Genomic DNA, 8,870 nt, shown 5'->3' on the forward strand with positions numbered 1-8,870 from the left:
TGTGGTTCATGTTGTCTTAATTTGTTACTTGTATAACTGCATGCTCTTATGGGTCTTCCCTTTTGGCACTTGTTTAGTTTTTTCACAATGTATGCTTCATGTTTTGACTGCTTGCAATGTTTGGGACTACCTCGTTGTTATGATCAGTGACCTATGCTCTTTTGTTAAGCTCTCTCTTGAAAGTCGCTTTGGATAAAAGCATCTGCTAAATGCACAAATGTAAATGTGTAGTGAGCTAAGCTACTAGCTACTCAACAATACATTCAGCTTTACTACACAGAAGCTGTCATAAAAATTTAGCAAGCTAAGTTACAAAAATCAGTCAAAAGTAGCTTGATACATTACTTTCAGTTAAACAAACTGCATGCCAAGTCAATACAATTTTAGTGATCAACACAACTGTCAGCCAGATAACTGGCCTACTAATAATGCACTCACCAACAATCATAAATCACAACAATCACAACGATGTTGCAGCCTGCGGTCTCCCACTCTGCAGTCAGATAGAGTGGCAGGTTTATGCGGGGGAAAAGTGTTCCGTTAGTTGTGGCGCGTCTGGCCTGCGTAACTCCCGTGGATCCGGCCCACACCCGCCGTGCGGACTCGATTCAGTTGTGGCGCGTCTGGTCTGCGCAGCTGCCGCGGATCCGGCCCAGACCCATAGAAAAATACTTTTTATCATATTTGTATATGGCTCTGATCCGGCCCACACCCGCCGGGCGGACGTCAATTCAGTTGTGGCGCGTCTGGTCTGCGCAGCTGCCCCGGATCGGCGCCGCACCCGCCGGACGGAATGTCACAGCGAGAATTGCTATAGAGGTCTGGCCCAGATTTGGTGCAGATCTGCATTGTGAGTAGCCTGGCTCTGCCCTCCTACGTACTTCCGCTCAATTAGGATTTTGCTTCTGTACTGGGTCTGGGATGTCGTTTCTGAAGTCGGTTTCCAGAAACAAATTTTTTGTAGGTCCAATCAGCGAACAGAGGGAGTGGCTGAGAACGATGACGTTAATGTCGTGCACTTGTTTGAGTAGTTCAGTAATGGCGGCGGAGAAAGATGCGAGCTAAACTATTCTGCGGTTGTGGCAACGCTGCCGAATATAGGTTAAAGCCGGAGCAAGAACATTCCTTGCTGAGTTTTGTTGGTGGCCATGATGTTGTGGAAAAGTTTGATTTTCCAGCTACGCAACTAGCTCCGTTACAGTAGTGGTGAAGGAGTTGGCTAAGGCGAACGCTTGCGATTGGCTATGGCAAATCAGAGTGGCTCTGGGTGGATCCAATACAACAGAGGACCCGCCTTCAAGGAAGTTAACGTTTGTCAATTGAGACATCACAGACCCTCTGTACAAATGAAATGTACAAGGGGCTGGTTAGGACCAGGCTACATTGTGAGTGCGACTGCTGCGCGAATCAGCTGATTCGAAAACGGATCTGGCACAGATGTAAATGCTGTCTGGGTAGCTACTGAAAAGTTACTTAGTTTTAATAAATAGCGACGTTACAGCCAAGCTACTGACAAATGTAGTTAAGCTAGCAGCGTCGCTACAAGTAGCGAAGTTACTGCCCATCACTGCTTATTTTATGCCAGGTTGCTTTGCTTCTTGTCCTAAGACTTTCCGTGCCCAGTCGGACCCTGTGTTGATCTGTGCACCTGACAATAAAAGACTTGAACTTGAACATTTATATTTGTAGTATCCTACTTGATGCAAGTTGAATCTAATCTAGATAGCAATCACACCAGCAACTTCTCAATTTAAAACAAGGAGTTTGGTAAATAGAACAGAATATACAAGGCAACCAATTGCATTCATTAAAACATTTTATTATACAATATGTCCAGTGAGAGGGTCATTGTTTTTAGTGAGTGGACCTGAAAAACATTTTATTATACAATATGTCCAGTGAGAGGGTCATTGTTTTTAGTGAGTGGACCTGAAATTTCTGCCGAGCATTGAGAGCTAGCTGGACGATAGGAACCCTTGATCTGCAATTAATAAGGGTTATGCGGAGCGTCCCAGCGTTCGAACCGGAAAACAGATGTAATCGTTTCCGATTCTCACTTCTGTACACATCTGCAGCGCTAGGTGATCCAAATAACTTATATTGACAGGGAAGTTCAAGGATTTTATAAGTTGTATTACTCTCTACATTAGGCTAAGTGTGACAGGAATAAAGTGATGAGTTCATATAACGTTATAATAGCCTAACGCTTCGACCGTTTCCCAGGAGGTAGCACTAACACTAGCTCTACACATTAACTACAACGTTACAGTAGGCTACATAGCTACACAACTAGTGCTAAGTTATCAATGAAATATATGAATTCAGCAAATTAATTTAAGAAGCTCATTTTAATTTAGTTTCATATCCATATCATTATTCTGGTTTCTATAGCTAGGACCTATCGTTCCTAGAAGGAATGACGTTTACTAGCCTACTACTAGGCCCAAAAAAACATTAAAGTTAGCAGGTGTATAAGATTACGTTACCGACAAAATTGACATGTAAATAAATACTGTCACACTGGTAGTTGTTGCAGTTGATTGCCAAACACTCCATTCTTTGAGTCCACTTGGACTTCTAGAGGTACAGTCTTCGTTTGACTATTTTAATCGTCTGTGAGCAACAAAAAAAAGGGTACTCCCCAGGGTACTCGGGGCTCTGGAAGTCCGTTTGGCAATCCTGTGTACATGGGAAATTGTAATTAAGGGTAGCTCCTTTAAACACCGGCTATAGTAGGTGGCCTTTACTACGCTGTGTTTACCTCAAAAGCGGCCGGCCGGAAGTAGTTACATCTGTTTTGTAGAACCCGGAAGAATGTTGCGCACAACCCCTATTGTTGCTAACTCTAATCACTAACTACGCTAATAAGAGAAGACTAACTTTGTATGCCAACAAACACCGATAACTAGAACTAATTTGACAAACGTGACTTCAAGTGCTTATACTCATCCTGATGTTGTGATTAGTTGACAACATATCAACTATCACTTGTATGTAGCCTATGCCTTGCATCAAAATCATTCTTAAAAATAGTGAAAGTATTTTCGAGGATTCATGGTTTCAAAATAGGCGTTCTCCTTCCTGTTATAAGACAGACAGTCCGTCTGTCCAATCAGGAGGGTCCATCTTCTGCTAGATAGGCTCTACCTTTTCCGTCAGAAGTTAATGTCGTTGTGTTTTCCTATTTGTCGTTTTCTTATTTGCCGTTGCGTTTCCCTATTCGCCGTTGTGTTTTCCTAATCGCCGTTGTGTTTTCCTATTCGCCGTTGTGTTTTACTATTTGCCGTTGTGTTTTGCTATTTGCCTGTGTTTTGCTATTTGCCGTTGTGTTTTGCTATTTGCCGTTGTGTTTTTCTATTTGCCGTTGTGTGTTGCACTTCAGGGCCACCGTAGGATATCGCTCCATAATACATCACTTTCCATACAGTGTGAGAGACAAGGAGAGAAAGGATTACCAGATGTGTAAACTTTTATTTGGAAACACACTCTACTGCTGTGCAGCTACATATTAAATCATGCTAAAAACAGTAAAAAGTTAAGGCACTTAACAATCAACAACAATCAACCATGGTATGGGGCACTTCCAAACAAACACACATACCTTGAGAATACCATGGTAATTAACATATGCCTGACAATCTTCTGATTAGAAAAACTGAGGCAAATGTACCCCAGGACTACAAAGATTACAGACAGGGATAAAATGTAATCCCATTAATCAGACAATAGTTACTCCTTGAGAGACTGAAATTACATACAATGCTTAGTCAGTCAAATATAATCATGAAATGTAGTACAGCACTCTTGCATAAACCATACTACTGGCACATTGAACATAAAACATAAAATCAAATAAATAGGTACACATTAGACTGTAATAAACATTTCAGCCCACAGAAAGCAAAGAATTAGCTTATTTTGCCTAAAATAAACTGAAATCAATAACATTTTGGCTCTGTGTTGCAGAACTGAAAAGTAGTTTTGCTTAACACATTACTCATTATTGCATCATTAGGACATACAGCTATGAAGATTTGGTCAAGGTGGGCCGTGTAGCATAATCCTACACTTCATTTATTTCAGTCAGATCCATTTTCAGCTGTCCTTATGACACTAAGATTTCTTGGACCATGACATATTCCTGCAGAATGTTACTTGGGCTATCAATGGCGCTATTATACCCACACTTAAACTGATATAATTTTGGAAAATAAAGCCGCGGCCAGTACCCCAATAGTACAGTTTTCTTGTGGTTGTACGGTTTATGATTCGAAGCGGTTTATAGCCCGGTTTTAGAACAAAAATGTGGCTTTGTCCCAAGATCTCTATAGACAGTACAATTTAATGCTAAACACTTGAATGGGGCAGGGCTTGACAATAACGATGGCCCGATGGCCCGGGGCCAGTAAAAAGTAACGTTGGGACAGTTGAACTGGTAACTCACTGGCCCGATCGGGCCACTGCAAATTATTGATTGAATAAAAATTTGCATTGTAAATGTTAACATCCTTCATATTTTTTGCTATCTGCTAAATGCATAAATAACTTAACACTTTGTGGAGCGCACAGTTGGCAAATCAAGAGTTGAGTAGTGAGTGACGAGTGGTTGTCAAATTGTAATTCTATAATCTCGATACATTTTTTAACAACTGGCGCGAGTCTGGCGCTAGACAATAAAGTGAAGATGGCAGCAAAGTAGAGCCCTCCCTCCTAAAGCATGCAAAAGTGGATCTTTTTACACAGGCACAGACAATTTTCGAAAACAATCCCTGACCAGCCATGCTAGCAGACAGCACCTGGTGTGCGTGACAGCTAAACGGATGGTTGTCAATCCATCTTCCATGGCCGTTGCCATGCTGGTCAGGAATTTAAATGCAGATGCCCATTGTGTTATTGCACGACTTATAACAACAGCGTATCACGTAATTAAGACGGTCCAGCCGTTCACCTCGTTCCCCAGGGATATTGAACTGCAGCAGATGAACGGAGTCGACTTGGGTACTTCGTATCATACTGATGAAATGCTATGGAAGCTTTTATATATTAGCATTGAGGGACCAGAGGATTCCGTTTCAGCCAGACAGAGTTGTGCAGAGATGGCTATCAGCAGGGAAGAGAGCACGTCATGTTTGAGATTAAAAGTCAATTGTTTTGCTGAGTAGCCTATTACCTTCTTTTTTTTCTATCACTAGAAATGTGATTTCATTTTTGTTCTTTTTATATCCAGGATGTGTTCGATAAATGGTTAAACATTTTAACAGACTAACATAACTTATAAGTCTTTGGTTTTGTTTTAACAATGATAAATTACAACTTTTGGAGAGGTCAGTAAGTGGCAAAAAATGTTAATGTTGAGCCCTGACGGGGGCTTATTACTTGAAAGAGTAATTTTTACTGTGTCGTCTCAGTTACACTATCTGGGTTTGGAAATACAGTGACTTGCTGAAGAAGGCAATGGCTAGTAGAACATAATAATTTCAGTAGCCTAAATCAAACAGCAACTGAATAAACATGTCAACCTTAGTACACAGTCTGTCTTGACATGGTGTCAGAAGTGCTGTGTATGGCGAGCGGAAAGGGACATTCCTAGGCTTACCAGGAGAAGGAGAAGGAGCAGCCTAACCATATGGAAGCAAATCGTGACCAAAATTCAAATGAAAATGCATTTCCAGAAATGCATTTTCATTTTAAGAATGTGGCTGCATTATTTGACTCATAAATCAAATTAGTATTCAATCATCCTATTTGCATTTTCATTTTCTTCTTTAAGACTGCTCATTCTTTCCCTTAATTAAAATGAAAACGAAAAAGACATTTGAAATTTAATTTTCAAAATATGCCCCAGCAAATAGATACCAAAATTCAATTTGAAATGTAAAATTTGAAAATGAAAATGCATTTCCAGAAATGCATTTTCATTTTAAGAACGTGGCTGCAAAATCGTGACCACAATTCAAATTCAAATGCATTTCCAGAAATGCATTTTCATTTTCAAGAACGTGGCTGCAAAATCGTGACCACAATTCAAATTCAAATGCATTTTCAGAAATGCATTTTCATTTTAAGAATGTGGCTGCATTATTTGACTCATAAATCAAATTAGTACTGATTAGTACTGAGCGGACATTGCATTTTCATTTTCATGTTCTGCCCGCAAAGAACTGCCCATAATTCGAAAACGAAAATGCATTCTGAGCGGCGCAGTTGAGTGACGTCAGTAGCCGCTCTTCTTCAGCTCCCTGCTGACCGAGCTACCCATCTTGTTCGGTAGGCGGCGGTGTGCACATACGCATTGCATTACATGGCAAATGTGCCGGGAAATTGATTGAATTGCCGGGTCTTTAGAGGACGCATCACAGATCATGGCGCTCCCTCAAATTGTGCAGACACTGATAGAATTAGCTGAGCTGGTAGAAACTAATAATATATCTGAGTCTGATGCCCGTGACCGAGTAGAACAAGTCACAGAGAGCTTGGCTGCATACTCTGCCGTCACAGACGTACACATTAATGAGGTTGCCATAGTAAACCTCTCTTCAGTCCTGGAACGGCTGGATGCTGTGGAGCCTCAAATGGGACGGGGACGACCAACCATCCACATCCCGTTCGAGTCCATCGAAAACTATTTATTAAATGGTTTAAAAATAAAGGACATAGCGGAGCTGTTGTCGGCCACCAGACCATCCGTCGGAGGATCCAAAGCAACGGATTTATGGAGCTAGAAAGCTGACAAAAGTATCTGAATTTGAATATGAAAGATCTGAAATATTTGTGTGTCGAATTTCATAAAACTGAAATATATTGCTGTTGAATATATAATATCTGAATTATTTGTATGCCAAATTTAATACAACTGAATTATTTTGATCCAAAAATAAAACATTCTAAAATTCAGATTGCAGGAATTCAGATTCTTGAAATTCAGATTGCGGAAATTCAAATTCAGATTGCGGAAATTCAGATTTTGTCTGAACCAGGCCAAAGGTGAAACAGCTTGCTTTCACAGGAAAAAGTAGACCATTTAATAAATAGTTTTCGATGGACTCGAACGGGATGTGGATGGTTGGTCGTCCCCGTCCCATTTGAGGCTCCACCACAGCATCCAGCCGTTCCAGGACTGAAGAGAGGTTTACTATGGCAACCTCATTAATGTGTACGTCTGTGACGGCAGAGTATGCAGCCAAGCTCTCTGTGACTTGTTCTACTCGGTCACGGGCATCAGACTCAGATATATTATTAGTTTCTACCAGCTCAGCTAATTCCATCAGTGTCTGCACAATTTGAGGGAGCGCCATGATTTGGATGCGTCCTCTAAAGACCCGGCAATTCAATCAATTTCCCGGCACATTTGTCATGTAATGCAATGCGTATGTGCACACCGCCCCCTACCGAACAAGATGGGTAGCTCGGTCAGCAGGGAGCTGAAGAAGAACGGCTACTGACGTCACTCTACTGCGCCGCTCAGAATGCATTTTCGTTTTCGAATTATGGGCAGTTCTTTGCGGGCAGAACATGAAAATGAAAATGCAATGTCCGCTCAGTACTAATCAGTACTAATTTGATTTATGAGTCAAATAATGCAGCCACATTCTTAAAATGAAAATGCATTTCTGGAAATACATTTGAATTTGAATTGTGGTCACGATTTTGCAGCCACGTTCTTAAAATGAAAATGCATTTCTGGAAATGCATTTGAATTTGAATTGTGGTCACGATTTTGCAGCCACGTTCTTGAAAATGAAAATGCAATTCTGGAAATGCATTTGAATTTGAATTGTGGTCACGATTTTGCAGCCACGTTCTTAAAATGAAAATGCATTTCTGGAAATGCATTTTCATTTTCAAATTTTACATTTCAAATTGAATTTTGGTATCTATTTGCTGGGGCATATTTTGAAAATTAAATTTCAAATGTCTTTTTCGTTTTCATTTTAATTAAGGGAAAGAATGAGCAGTCTTAAAGAAGAAAATGAAAATGCAAATAGGATGATTGAATACTAATTTGATTTATGAGTCAAATAATGCAGCCACATTCTTAAAATGAAAATGCATTTCTGGAAATGCATTTTCATTTGAATTTTGGTCACGATTTGCTTCCATATAACCATACGTCGCCGCCTGAACGTGTGGATTTTTTGAATGGAAGTGAATGGGACTGCAAACGAGAGACTGGCGGCGACGTGGCGGCGACGGCTATGGAAGGCCTAGTGGGCAAGTATTAAGACGCCCCCGTGTGTTAGCACGCGTAATTAACGCCGACTTGGCATGCAAAGTCGGCGTCTTTTGCGCCTTGTTTGACACGGCCTCGTCTCAACCACGCGTAAAAAACGCCGACTTCCATACAAAGTACGTCTTTTTCGCCTCGAATTGAGGCGTGTCACGTGACACGTTGCATTTACACACGTACATTACGTCTCAAACTTTGAGACGTGTCGAGCAAACCACACGAAATTAACGCCTGGTTTGGCACAATCAGCGTCTGGTTTTCCAAAATTAAAGTCTGCTTGCTTGAATCTCCGATGGGAAATTATGACAACAATTGTAACAACTAATACGTAAGTCGAGAAGTTCAAAGGATGCTCATGCGAGCTACTATCAAATGCAATGTTGGTTAGCTAGTTAGCTATTAGTATGAAGTTGGTGGTCACAATTGCATTCCTAAAAAGGGGTGCAGACTAAAGACAAATAAATGCAGTAATATCAGGCTGGCTGGTTGTCTGGCTTGAAGCTTTGTGAACTTTCCTTGCACTGCGATTGCGTTGCCTCAGTATTGTGCGCGATTTGGTTTCACTGCCAACATTCCTTAAGAGGCAATGCGCAAACTCAGTTGGTGGCAAAATACAACTGTTGTTACTAATCATGTCAAGTGT

The sequence above is a fragment of the Hypomesus transpacificus genome, unplaced genomic scaffold, assembly GCF_021917145.1.
Source record: "Hypomesus transpacificus isolate Combined female unplaced genomic scaffold, fHypTra1 scaffold_88, whole genome shotgun sequence".
In the NCBI taxonomy this organism is placed as follows: domain Eukaryota; kingdom Metazoa; phylum Chordata; class Actinopteri; order Osmeriformes; family Osmeridae; genus Hypomesus; species Hypomesus transpacificus.